Source organism: Podarcis tiliguerta (assembly GCF_965153285.1).
Source record: "Podarcis tiliguerta genome assembly, chromosome: 6".
Classification (NCBI taxonomy): Eukaryota; Metazoa; Chordata; class Lepidosauria; order Squamata; family Lacertidae; genus Podarcis; species Podarcis tiliguerta.
Window position 1 is genome coordinate 21,070,792 of NC_139539.1, and position 14,861 is coordinate 21,085,652.

The window sequence follows — 14,861 nt, forward strand, 5'->3', positions numbered from 1 at the left end:
TAGGGGTACAGCAGACAAGACAGAAACCCAGAAAAAAAGTTGCTGTACTTAAAACAAACTGTACAATGCCTTCCCAAGTCAAGCTGTTTTGTAACTAATTTGGAGATGAAGTAATATTAAAAGGAGAATTGGGTGTCTGTGTATAAATAAGGTTTGATTTTCTAAAATCCTCTTTCAGCTTTGATAAATTATGCTCAAAAGTATCTTGTTGCACTAGGAAAAAAATTATACTGAATACTGTATTTTAAAAACTTGTATTGTTCACTCAACTTACAGATATCCATTATTTCTTTCAGTTATACTTCAATGCATAACAGTATCCACAAAGTTGTCAAAACAGGGTTTGCTTGGTTGTTGTTTTTTTAAGGGGCTATCTTATTTACTTATTATTTGAATTTATAGCAAAGCCTTCACCACAAGGTCTGTTCAGGGCTGGATACATACAATTCTTTAATACTGTTTAAAATAGCAATTAGAAATTCAGTTAAAAGATTATCATTAACAGCTATATTTTAGCACTTCTTTTATTACCACTGTAGCTGTATTCTGAAGTAAATAGCATCTTGTAAGGAAATGGAGTAGCTCTGAAACAAGGGACACTGCCTTAAAATGAGACTAGCTGGTAGGTCTATTTCCCTAGCAACAGTGTTCTAATATACCTTACGCAGACCTCCATCATTTCTCCATAATATTATTGCTTCTGCAATGTAGAAAGCAATGCAATACCGCAGCCAATTTGCAAGGAAGCCCAGAGGGGCTGCGCTCTTGCTGCTTAGGGTCCTACAGTGAATATGCTTAGTGATAGCGTTTTTTATGCAACAAGAGACCTTCACAATTGAGCCAATTATTAATGCAAATACCACCTATTAAAATATAGCAGCAATGCTGATCAATCTGATGTGAGAGCATAGTAACTATAGTTCCTATGTTTTTCTGCAATTGCTTGAAATTATTTTTACTGAAAGTACAGTCACTCTCTGACAAGTCAAGTCACAATGCGGCTTTAGAGCTCAGAGATCAACAGTCAACAGGATTTTCAATGCGCCAGCTGCAAAAGACAATGAGGTTGTGCATCCATAGCAGTGACCAGAGGAGGAATGGCCACTGGGAAGAGCACAGAGAAGAGACACCATGGTGCATATGCAGCAGCACAACTGGACACCTTCATTTTCCCCAGTTGCAACAAAGCATGTCTCTCTCCCAAAGCTGGATAACTTTCCCATAGTTTGACTCTACCCCCAAAAGGTGCACTCCAATGTCTCCAAAGACCGATGTATGCCAACAACAGCACTCTTGAATGCGTCTCTACAGAGTAATAGTATTATCAAGTACTCTGCATACAGATTAAGAAAAGTTTGCTGTTGCCCTCTCTAAGTGTTCCAGTATTTCCCAATAATATGAAATTGTTATTTCCATTTGTTACCAATTTTCAAAGAACTTCACTAAATAAAAAACTTCTTTAGAATCATTCCAGAGCACAACACTCTCGTATTTATTAAGCAGTGTGATAGCTGTCAAAGCTGTTAACAAAGTTCCAGCCAAAACAGTGCTAGGATGTTGTTGTGCTACAACTCCCACCATCCCTAGCCAGCAGGAGTATCAGTCAGGAATGATGGGAGTTATAGTCTGACAACATCTGGGGGACCCAGGGTTGGAAAATGCTGGCCTAAGTACCTGTCTCAAAAAGGAATAGGTTTAACTTATTGTGCAGACATTAAATGGTACTGATCCAGGGATTAACCACTGAACAGCTGGGGAGGGGGCTTACAGATACATACATACATACATAACATGAATTTCTGTTGCCTGTTTGTGGAGGGCAACAAACAATGGCTAGTTTAGCCATTGCCAATATGGTGCCCCTCCAGGCCTGACCCAGCCCACTGATGATGCATGAGAGGCAACCACCTCAAACAACAGGCTCTGGGCTATTGGGAGGTGACAGATCCACATGTGCAACCACCCACCCCCCTCTGGGAGCCTGATCTGTAGCTACTCATTAGAGAGGTAAGACAGAACAACACTCTGCACATGAGCAAGGAGTAACTCTCCTCTATTACTAGGCAAGTTACAGGGCTGGGTTCTGAAGTCAGCAGGTTCTAGCTTAGCTGCTCACTGAAATAGAAAACAAGGCAAGCTAAAGTTGAGCATGTCCAGCTGAGATTTATTTGCTATTCGGTGAGCCCAGCCAGCGGGACGGTGTCATTCTACCCTCCATCTCCCAAGCCAGCATGCCTTCCAGGAAGATGCTGTGGGGGAAGTAAAGAAGCCCCCATTGAAGACTCCTTACTCTCCCAGAAAGAGAAATGCTTTTTCCACAGAGCTCCATAAAAAAGTTCATTGCGTGGTGCGGAGTCTGGTGGAGAGCTGTTGCTCACTAAGAGGTAGGAGGGTGAAGTGGGGAAGCAGTTGGCACAATTAACAAACACCTACAGGAGCACCATGTTGGCTCCAGCACTACATTTGTATCATGTTGACCTTGTTAGCAAGCCTCCTTGGAAGACGTGTGTTTCACATACACACGTTCCAGGCATTTAGTCAGAGGCAATAGTGCATCTTGGCAGATTTACCCACTAATTTACACAGGTTATGGGGATGCTTATTGGACAGAAAAAGAAAGAAAACCTACACATTTCCATTTCAGTGGGGCTCAGCAACAATACATATCTACTCTGACAGTGGGGATTGCTAAGTGCATTTTCTTTGGTATGTGAGAATTAGTTAATTCTAACCATGACTAAACTAGCACACACAAACACACAAAGCAAACAAACACATAAGGTATAAGAGAAGGAGAGGAGAGGTGTTCAGAGCTGCTTAGAAAGCCACACTAGCCTGCTCTTCCTCTCTAGGTGTACCTTGCAGACTAGGTCTCAGCAATGCACAGCTGAATTGGTGAGGACCCAGGCATGCAGACACTCCAAGGTAGGATGTTAAAAATAGATCTAAAAACATAGGAAGAGGAATCAGATGTGGAGGCTACAATTTATAGGGGAAGGACCTCCAGAAGACAGAAAAGCAAACAAAATTTACCTTTCCAACACTGTTGGCAATCCTGAAGAAAGAGGACTAGTGTGTGTGTTGAATCTTCCAGGTAAGGCAGGAAACAGTGAGACAGGGAGGTAGGCAGGAGGCCTGAAAAGGACCTCTGAGCAGTTGGAACCAAGATCTCTGATTCAGCAAGCAGGGATCCAGAGAAGAAGGAACTGAAGTAAATTCCTGAAAAGGCCTTCTGAAGCAGCTGCACTTGAAGCAGCAAGTGACCATCCAGAGGTGCAGGAACCAGTGTTAGTGAGGGGGAAACGGAGGAGGATAATGGAGTTAGACCTCCATTTAAGGGATTTTCAGCAAGCGATTTCAAGGAGAGTGGAACTGAGCAATCAGAAGAAGTAGTGGGATCAGGACCTCAGCTTTTGTACCTTTTTGGACAAAAGCTTCAAAGCAAATTCAAAAATTGATTGGATCAGGGAGGTGCCATTCCTGACCAGCCTTGCTTAATATAGCTCTGAAGCACATGGCAAGATGGGGTGGGTCTTTTTCTTTTGCAGATATAAAGCGGCATTCTTCACTCTTTCACTAGTCTGATTAGATTTTAGTCTTGAACAATGGTCACATTTCCTGAGGGAGGAGACAGTAATTATACTTGGATTGCATTGACTGGATTACATTTCCCCAAAGCTATGACTTGTGACATTGCTTCCATTGAGGTGACCAATATTCCTTAGGCAGGTCTTTTTCCTTTTATTGCAAAGTGAACCAAACTGAAACCATTAAAATAAAAACTGATAGGCAATACTGGAGTGAAGCATCTCCCAGGCTCCTGAGCAAGCCAAGCAGCCTGCCAAAATGCCCTTCCCAGTAAGCAACCCACCTACTGGGAAGCTTTGGAGAAGAACAGCTGTCAGCCAGTTACCTTTGGGTGGAAGGTGGTAGAGTGTGCCATGGTGGGGAAGCTGCAGGCTTTCTTCACCCAGACAGCTCTTACGAGCACGAGCACTCCTGTGTATGCCAATCACACATACACTCTCAGTTTTGACTCCAATTGTGTCACCACTTACTAGTTGAGTTTGCTGTTAAAGGCACTATATCATGCCCAAGCATGAGAAAGACCCAAAATGTGAAAACACTATATATTTTAAAATTTTTGGCCATTGATGCATATGAAGAATTGGAACACTTTCCCCTAAGAAGTTTGTTGAAACTATTTTCCCCCAAGGACTCAAGATCACTGGGGCATGTTGGGAAAACACTCACTTGTAATAACCAGTGTACCATTATGCATATACTATTCATGGTCTTATGAGTCTTATGGTCTTATGAGTCACATTGTTTATTCCATTTAATATATATGGTTCTTGAGTACAACAGAATATTTGTTCACATCTGGTACTTGACTATTACTATATATGAACCCTTATTGTAGAGTACTTTATCCATGACAACATGTCCAGGATCTGAGGAAGTATGCTGTGGAACAGCAATGGGAAAGGGCTATTGCCTCCGTGTCCCCAACTGAGGGAAACAGAATGCTGAACTAAATGGACATTTGATCAGAGCCAGAAAGCCTCCTCTAATGCAGTTTGTGCCAATGGTATTACTAATCGGGCTGATGATTATCAAGAGGTCAACCCAGATAAAGACAGGTTTTCTTGCAATCTGTAAAGGAACTTACTATTTAGAGCCAACTCTCAGCCAAAGCAGCTAAGCTGAAGCACAGATTTTGAAACTGCAAAGCTAGAAAAATAATTACAATGACTGCACAGATCGTGCACATGAAACCAGACAACACACTACCCATTCACTGCAGTTAAAAAGTAATACATACATAGTTAAATTTCTTATTTTTGATCATATATGGAGAATTAAAACAACTATTAACTGATGTCAGAGAAAGGCCACTAACTAGTAAAACAAAGTGCCACACTTCTTTTCCTGATACCTTGTTATATGAATTACTTTAAAAGCTTGCTATTTAAACAACAGTCTTCACTGGTGATATTCTGATCACAAAATAACTCAATGTCAGACCACATCACAGCACTTAAGTAGTTGCACTCAGCAGTTGTATCAGGAGTGACTTCCAGAAGAGGCACAATACAGGTGCAATATTTCTAGCTCTTATTGCTGCATCTGATACAATCAGATACACAGGCCTATTTGTACTGTGTCATTGTCTTGCTCAAGTGGTTTGCTATGCTTGCAAGAGCTCTTTAAATGTTCCGGGATTCTTTAAGGTCAAATATAATCTCTGCATAGAAGATACTGTTTTGGGACTTGTCTTTAACACTAATATTAATTAATACTCCAATTGAAGGGCAACATGTTGCATCTATAACCCACATAAAAAAGATTCTCAGCTTCTAATTTCTAGGTTTGTTTGAGGGACACAAGCATGGAATGACATCATGGGCTTCTCAGAGGAAAGACATGGAATTGAGAGGGGCTTTTGCCACCTGAAGAGATTAAGAAGCAGCTGGCCAAACCCTGCTACTAAGATAAAACCCTGGGTTCTCAAAGCTAAGGTTCAATAGCTGAGAAGTGTTTTTCCCAGCACAAGAAGCAGCTGGAAAACCTTGCTACTAAGATAAAACCCCAGTTCTCAAAGCTAAGTTTCAATAGCTGATAAGTGTTTTTCCTAAACAATACTGTCAGAGGATAGAAATTCAGGAAGAGTTGGTCTGATAAAACAAATGAGTCTTGTGGCAACTTAAAGATGAGCTACATTATTGTTAGTGTGAGGGTTCACTGGCTAAAGCCTGCTTCATCAGATGCATGAATTGTACTAGTGAGATGATTAGATTAGAAATATACCGTATTTTCCGCACCATAGGACGCACCGGACAATAGGACGCACTTTGTTTTAGAGGGGGGAAAACAAGAAAAAAAAATTCTCCCCCTCTCTGCCCAGCGCCCCTTCAGCGAAGCGGCAGGAGGCGCTGTGCAGAGAGAGGGAGAATTTTCCCCCTCTTGTTTTCCCGCTCTAAAACAAGGTGCAGTTTAAGGTGCGTTCAGGCGGCTACCTTGGAAGCCTGGAGAGCGAGAGGGGTCAGTGCGCACCAACCCCTCTCGCTCTCCAGGTTTCAGGTTCCTTTCAACCTGCTCTTTGGGGCTGGCGGGGGGGAGGCCCACCACCAGCCCCAAAGAGCAGGTCAGAGAGCAGCGGAAAGGCGCAGCGGAGAGGCTGCTGCCATAGCCGCCCGTCACCTCTCCAGCTGGGAGAGGGTCGCGGGGGGCTGCTTTAGCCCCGCGCGCTCTCCCGGCTGGAGAGGTGACTGGCGGCTATAGAGGTTTCTGCGCGTCACCTCTCCAGCTGGGAGAGGGTCGCGGGGGGCTGCTTTAGCCCCTCGCGTGCTCTCTCAGCTGAAGAGGTGACCGGCGGCTATAGAGGTTCCTGCCATAGCTGCGCGTCACCTCTCCAGCCGGGAGAGGGTCGCGGGGCTATGGCGTCTTCGCTCCATAGGACGCACACACATTTCTCCTTCATTTTTGAAGGAGAAAAAGTGTGTCCTATAGAGCGAAAAATACGGTATGCAGTGAAGGAAAAAAATTGTTAAGTGAAACTTTAAAGCAGGGATGGCCAAACCAAATGGCCATGCTGGTTGGGGCTGGAGTTGGAGTCCAAAACATCTAAAGGCTCTGTATTTCTGTTGTAATGTCTTGTGGGCTAAGAAGTCCCTAATTTAAATCTCTCTTCAGCCATCAGCTTGCCAGGTGGTCTAAAGCAACACACTATCTCACAGCTTCAAGGATGCATCTCAAGCTAATATATGTGGAACACTTTTGACCACCGAAAAAAATACATAACACAAAAAAGCATGGGAACATTAGGAAAAACAGTCAAATAGTAGAAAAAAAGTACCGTATTTTTCGCCCTATAGGACGCACTTTTTCCCCTCTCCCTCTCCAGGCTTCAGGAAGCTCAGCACAAGCCGTGGGAGCCCGCAGGAGTTCCCCCCGGGCTCCCACAGCTTGCGCAGAGCTGCCTGCACCCTGAAGCCCCGGCGCACTGAGCAGTCGCGCCGGGGCTTCGGGTAGCTCTGCACAAGCCGCGGGAAGGCTCCCCCTGCTTGCGCAGCGCTGCCTCTTATCCCGAAGCCCAGGCGCGCTGAGCAGTCGCGCCAGGGCTTCGGGTAGCTCTGCACAAGCCGCGGGAAGGCTCCCCCGGCTTGCGCAGCGCTGCCTCTTATCCCGAAGCCCAGGCACGCTGAGCAGTCGCGCCGGGGCTTCGGGTAGCTCTGAGCAAGCCGCGGGAGGGCTCCCACGGCTTGCGCAGAGCTGCCTGTTCTGGGGCCTGGGGTTGGGGGAAGCTCGGGCTTCCCCCGCCCCAGCCTCGTGCCTGGGGGGGGGGATAAATTTTTTTTTCTTTATTTCCCCCCCAAAAAACTAGGTGTGCCTTATGGGCCGGTGCACCCTATGGGGTGAAAAATACGGTATTTTAGGAATGTCCAGATATTATTCTAATCTTTATTTACATTTATTATTGGCCCTAGAACTTTTTTCAGGGCTTGTTCATATTATTACCACTATTATTTATTAACTTTAATTAGCTGTGCCTGTAGTCTTTAAGGAACATATCACATATTACAATTTCAATAATAGGATACTCCCTATGGTCTCACCAAATATGTTAAAATTAGGAGTGAGTATTTGGTTTGCAACATTTTCCCTCTCATCATCCATTTAATTAATTAATTAATTAATTAATTAATGTCTATACTGCCCTTCATCTGAAGATCATATGGTGGTTTACAATATACTTTTATTTGTCAAAGACTTATTAGAACTATATAACAGTGCCCAACTTTAAGAAAAAGAAAAAATCAAGCCCCACCCAAGAGCAGTTAAAAACTTTTTGATTTCTGTCCTAGTTTAGGAAAACAGCTGCTGGAATGTAATCAAAAGATTAACGTTTTACTAACGTAGGACACAGGCCATCTACATTAAATCTTATTGGTTTCAGTGAGAAACTTTCAAGCATATTGGTGCATCTCCTATTAATGGGACTTCGGCTACAGTGCGCCCAGAATCTATGTTTATAATGAAAACTTAAGGAAAATAAGTAATAATCTCTAAATTTTACTTTTAAAATATTTTCACTTACATGTCCTTAAAACTCAAGCATGCACAGATGATTTTTCAATGGCAGGCATCAGGATCAGTAGGCATTGTGTGTCACGTTCTGTCAAAGAAAATTTTAAAACTTCATGTAAGTATCATTGTGTTCCCCAACTTCATTTTCAGTAAAGCTTAATATGAGATATTAAGTAAATCAGCCCTGAGTGCTCACTGGAAGGACAGACCCTAAAGCTTAGGCTCCAATACTTTGGCCACCTCATGTGAAGAGTAGACTCCCTGGAAAAGAACTTGATGTTGGGAAAGATTGAGGGCACAAGGAGAAGGGGACGACAGAGGACGAGATGGCTGGACAGTGTTCTCGAAGCTACCAGCATGAGTTTGACCAAACTGCAGGAGGCAGTGGAAGACAGGAGTACCTGGCTTGCGCTGGTCCATGGGGTCACGAAGAGTCAGACATGACTAAACAACAACAATATGAGATAGTCGAATAATTTAGTCAACAACTGCTATTATTTTCACTTGTTTTACTTCCTTGTCTTTTATATTTTATTATTCCTAGTAAGGATTGATGATAAATAAATGTTGATTATATATTGATATTTGTTGACTATTTTATTTACATTCTTAAGAATTTGGGTTGGGGTTGATGACAGGTTGATGACAAATTTTAGAACCTCATCAAGAGGTCAAGGCAAACCCTGCTTCAAACAAAAGGCTACTCAGCTACCACCCTCACATCCAGGCTGCTCATGCACGGAGAAAATAGGCAGGAATGGTTATTCTGGTTACCTCTGTTACTTTAAAAGAAACAAGGAGATGACAGCAGTGGAGCAGTAGAATAAATTTTCCAACTAGCTTCAACCTGTATAGGCTGAGAATCTGATAATCCTCTGTAGCTGCTGAAGACCTAGCAACCCTGCACATAATTCAGCTCATCTCCCCCCCACCCCAAAGCATAAGGTTATCAGACCAGTTATCTGACCACTTCTATTACTTTGGCCAAGGACACACCCCCCCCCCTTGATTTGCAAAAGTAGAGGACTTTGCTTGAGACTACAGGCAGCTTTCTGCAGCTCATATTCTACCTAGCGGAAGCAGGTTGTTGATCCTATTCACCAGCACAGAAAGAAGTCCATGTTCTGCAATTGTGTCTGTCATAGTCTCAGCACTCTGAGCATTTTGAGATTACACATCTATATCTGGGCTCTTTAAAACATACATTTTATTAAAGACATCCACACAAACCTATGACGTGAAGGTAAATAATTCTGGCTGGGCATCTTTTCTGCTGCTCATGATGGTATACATAAGGTTACCAAGTGGTCTCCTATCCAGGCATTGACCAGATCCAGATCTGCTTAGCATCAGCAAGGTTGCTAAAACATGGGCCTTCACACCATGCCCTATAACATTGTTGAAGCTATTTAAAAAATCTGCTCCTCTTTTTAACATTTATATTCTTTTATCCTCCTAAATGGTATGTTTCAGAAAATTGACAAGAGTAATTTCTTAGTATAAGTTATATTCTGAATAAGCCATGAATATTGCAATGTCTATTATCAAAACAAGCAGAGACCCTGACAATTTCCCTTTCTCTATTTTATCCATTAAGTTTAGAGACTGGTTTAATTTATTTTATGACCATGTTGTAAATGGTATTATTAAATCGACTAGTTAGGAAGCATTCCTAATAAGCTATTCAGAATTACAGCAACTTAAGTGAAGTTTTGAACAACAGCTGCGTGTTTGAATTGATTTATTCAAAACTGCTTGAAGCAATGTGTAAAAAAAAAAAGTGAGACTCTTCCAGCTAATTAGAAAAATAAATTGCTCTTGGGAAATATTTATGAGGCATTCATATGTAGAAGCACACATTATAGTACTATCCAGAATTCAGAATTTCAAAATTGATACTTCTACTCAGACTACTTATAGATAATTACTAGTAGTCAGGTGAAGAGCTTTGTACAGGCAGATAATTTCTTAAGAAATTTAACTAGGGCCTTTTCATATCAACCAGTTGCATATGCATTTGCATGCAAGTTTAACCACTCAGTTGACAACATTGACAGTAGCTGTATTCAGATGAACTCACATTACCAATTAGAGGAGTGATTGGCAATATGGTCACGTAAAGATAAGCATCAAGACTCAACTGCCTCCTAATTACACACCTTTGTAAAGCTTTCTCTGTAAGAAACCCCCACTAGTCAGGGTGGAAAGAATGAAAATATATTTTCAAAATCTGAAGTACTATTGTGGAAATTCTTATGGCAGAATCATAATTTATTCTAACCATGTGAACAAACAAATCATTTCCCAATTAATCCTATATGGCAGCACTTTTCTCCTCATATGCTATAGAGGTGGGGAAAATTTAATTCCCAGTTATGTGACTATTAAAGGCACAGCAGCCTTGTACTTCAAAGAACCTGGCAATCACTGTCAGAGAAACCAAGGGTGGAATTCAATGTCACACTATTACCAACATTCCATCTGCATTAGCATTGCAGCTTGCCAGATGGAATGATCCCCTCTCTCCTCTCCCAGCATGCTATTCTGGGGGTTCTCCTGCCTGCCCCAAGCCCATTTCAGAAGGGACAGGGAAGGATAGGGGGGAAAGCCCTGTTGCGCAAGAATTCCTTGCTCAGGTCTTCGGATGATGGAAGGTATTAGGTGAATCCCACCCCAAGAGAACATACATTGCTGCAAATTGCAGAGTATCAACCTGAGTGCAGAAAATAAAAATAAAATGTCCACCCCCAACCATCTCTGCTTAGTGGGTAGGTAGCATTATACTGGTGAGAGCATTCCAGGTCCTGCACCCAAAGGGCTCCAAATCTATCCCCCTTAATAGAATCTGAGTGGAATAGAGTAAGGGGAGATTGAAAATCAACAAAAAATATTTGAAAGTTCTTAAAAGATAAAAATCAAGATCTCATACTATGCACCACTGGTCACATATAGTAGAATACAGGATCTATCATTAACACATCCGCAACTGTAATCTCAATTTCAACCTCTCAAAACAATGCATCAGACTTTTAAATCAGACTTATATACAAGTGGAAAACTGAAGGAAATCCAGGCCAGGCAGATTTCCTTTCAGGACAGGGCAAGCATCAGCATCCTCAAGCAGCTGTCAGGAGCCCAACAGTGCTGATAGATCCCCTGTACAAAGCAACTGATTACATTCCCTACAGTGCCCTGGAACGTTCAACCTAGTGTTGCTCCAGAGAATTGTGGGTAATTTAAATGGTGGTTTGATTCAACCTACCAGTGCAGCTAGGTAAGCCTGCAAGCTGGAATCCCAGGAACGTAGAACAGATTCTACAGAGTGAATTTTGGAGATGGTTCTATTTCAGAAAATGTGGTCATTATTTGAAACCACTATAATGAGTTTTAAATATTGCATATAAAACACCTAAGGGGGGGGGGAGGACAGGGACACACAAGCAAGTCCAAAAGAATGAAATCATGGGTGAATGGCAGAGTCAAAGAAAATGTTTAAAAACCCTCCACCAAAAAACAGGTTTCTTTTAAAAACTGGGGGTCTTGAATAAAGAGAACACAAATATTGGAAACATGAACCCAACCAGAAAAACTATAACAAAGGAGTAAGCAGGTAGATGGAATATTTCCACCGGTCTTCACTGCAGCAGATATTGGGAGTATATCTTCATAATTAGGTGACAAAAATGAGCTTTAGAAGCAATGAATATTAAAAAGAAACAAGTCACCAAAATTGGCATCTATCTATCTAGGTGTTCGTAAAAATATTCAAATGTGAAAATTATCTGTGGACTAAAATATGTGGCTTATTGCTAAAACCAGCCTCTTTACTACAGAATTGGAATACATTGATGTAACATCAATATTCTAAAAAAGGGTTCCAGGAATTCACATTTGCCAAGTAGCTGAACTGGGTAATTTGAAGGCTGAAATCTTTAAAAGTAAAAACTAACTAAAACAAACAAACAAACAAAATCCACTACTGAGGAAGAACCATTACTGGAGGGTTTTAAGGGGAAAGTCCTACCTCATCTACCTCTAAATATAGGCATATGTGATCATATTATAAACTTCATCTGTCAAAAAGTTTAACAATGGTTAAAACAAGAAGCATAACTTAACAATAAATGAACAGTGCTTAAAGTAATCAAACAGTGAAGTCCATCAAGGAACTCTATGATGTTGCTGTTGGTCAAATTATCAGGAATCTGAGCTGAATAGAAATAGACATCAAAAAATGTGTGGTGACAATGCAAAATGAACTAAAAACTTGCCTCCTGGGCTGTAGCAAGAAATCACATAAGAACTGTAAACAGTTTCATTCATAAGATAAACACTATGTTACCAGAGCACGTTCCGTACCTCTGGTCCAAGTCGGCTTTCTGGTACCCACAAAGTAAATTAGTTTGCAGCTCTTGGTTACTTCCTTCTGGGTGCCCTCAGATGCTATGAGCTGCAAGTAAGCATCTCTTAGGCCCTTATCAAGCCAGTACACACTTCTGGGGAACTCTACCAGGAAGTGACTAAGCAGCATTTTGTATTGAATTAAATAAATTTGAGAAAGCTGCAAGCTCTTGGAAAGCTGATGTGTCTTTCTCAAGCTCATCACTCATTGAGTGCTCATCCAAGATGAACAAAACTGTGATAACCAAGTACTGCTATTTTTACCAGCAATAACCTATTGCTCCCAGCCCCAAACTTCTTGCCAATCATTCTATTTTCTCCCATTCTGTCAGTCAGGCGGTAGGAGTGTGGATTTAGACAATGGACTAGTTCAAGGCTTTCCCCCTTGATACATACATCCATCTCCCCATTTCTGCAGGAGTTATGTTCTGCACATAAGTGAAATCATGCTTTCCACGCTCTCCAGCTCTCTCTCTCCACATAACTATCTCTTCAACCGGAGCTCTAAGCTCTGGGGTCAGCTAGAGACTGGAGGACGAGTGAGGAAGCAGCTGGCGCTGTTGCCCTACCCCACACGTCAGCTGTTAAGACAGGGATGCTGAGCAGTCTAAACAAAGCACCACTGTGCCTCAGGTCTCTTTGGGGCTTCATCCGCTCTCATTGGCATCCTCTTTGGGCTCATGAGTCACAAGAAGTCTCCAGCTCTCTCCCACCGTTTCCTGGTAAGATTTTATTTTATTTATTTGCTTGCTTACACATTCATTCATTTTTCATTTCATTCCCCAGCGCAGCATGTATACATGGTTGCACAAGAGTAGAACACACATAAGGATGCCTGGATATATAGTGTAACCCTATTAAAAGCAACACTGAAAGCCATTTAAGTTACAATGTCGAAAGAGAGAAAAAATGCACAGCACTCATGCTCGGAAAACCCTACCACAACACCCTACCACAAAGGGAGGGCCACACTTTGGGAGCAGCCACCGAGATGGCCCTCTGTAAATGTGAGTCCTCATGAGCCTATGAAGGTCCTGTCTGTCTTTTGGAATGTTAGCTTGTGGGCAGAGACTGTCTTGCTTTTATTCAGAGACTTCTCAACTGATAAAAATGCTTTAAAACAATACTTTTACTTATCTCAACTAAGATATTTATTTTGTCTTCAGCATGGAACGTCTAAAAAGGCTTATAAAATACGTGCAGGGGGGAAACTATTGTCTATAAAATATGCACAATGAAGTGCCAAAACTGCATATTTCACATAGTTTTATCTTACTGTGACCTTTTACATGCCTCCAAGCCCAGTTCATATAATGCCTTGTATTTCAGGAAAATGATACCTATTTGCTTCACTGCAAATTCTCATGAACAATTTTCAAGAGTAGGATTTTAACTTTTATTTACAATTAAATCAGGGTCCTATTCATTTTGGTGAATAACACTGTAGGGCTGAAGCCGCACCTGAAAAAAGTGAGGGTTAAAAGCCTCAGTGTTCATAGGAGTCCACAGAACAGAGGTTTCTGCTAGCTTGTTTTCTGCCTAGTTTCTTCACGCCCAAGTTGTGTCTCCTCTTTGGTGTTTTCATACGTTTTGATTCTTTCCTTTTGAATGTTGTATGGATTTTCGGAAGTTTGGTCAGTCTTCTAGATCATAAGGCATGATATAAAATGTTTCAAACCCCAATTTTGCACAAAGAAAACCAAATTTCTATGCCAAATTTGAAAATCTGCTGGATCCTCTTCACTGTCTTTCAAGTTCAATGTGGGAATAGACTCTTAGGTATATACTATACAATGGGGGTGGATTAGGGAAATTGGACATGATTTATTAACTGTGTAAAAGTTATACAATACATCTAATATACAATATGGTTTTTGACATTTTAGTTTAATAATTTACACAAAGGAATCGGCTAGAGAGTAGAAGAAACATAGCGACAGGTGAGGCAGCTGGCCCTGGAGCCTCACAAACAACACAATTTTATAATCATGTTTTAACGAGCTTTTTAAAGGAGTTTTTAAAGGTGTTTTTAAAACCAATTATTTTATCAATTTACCCAATGAAATTAAGGTAACTGTATCTAGGAAAGTGTAAAAACTGATTATTGTCTTTATAACCCTGTCACTTGTAGTTCAAAATGAGCAGGTCACACTATACATGTTAAGAGAAATGTTAACTTAAATTTAATAGCTGTTGTCCAGTGTAGGGCAAGTAAGGGTGGGACTTCAAAGGAACAATCTGGAACTTAAAGCTCCCAGATTTTTCTTTCATTGAGCTACACATCTTCAACTCCTTCAAACCACTGTAGATTGAAGAAATGGGGAGCATTTGAAGGTGTATTCACACCCATCAAGTGATGGGTAAGCGGG

The 14,861-nt window shown here is 41.5% G+C and overlaps 1 protein-coding gene across 37 annotated transcripts in view; it reads right to left on the reverse strand.

Moving 5' to 3' along the window:
* The window catches only part of NCOA3 (nuclear receptor coactivator 3), a 103,893-nt gene that overhangs the window by 29,735 nt on the left and 59,297 nt on the right, over positions 1-14,861 (reverse strand). For 22 of the 37 annotated variants that reach the window (XM_083446710.1, XM_083446702.1, XM_083446731.1 and 19 more), the window contains one exon: positions 8,102-8,179. The exons of 4 other annotated variants lie outside the window; for them this stretch is intronic. The gene's annotated coding sequence lies outside the window, so the exon portion shown is untranslated. Of the gene's footprint in view, positions 1-2,858; positions 2,946-3,033; positions 3,619-8,101; positions 8,180-14,861 lie in introns of all 37 variants that reach the window. 11 more of the 37 variants (XM_083446715.1, XM_083446734.1, XM_083446722.1 and 8 more) reach the window with 2 other exon arrangements.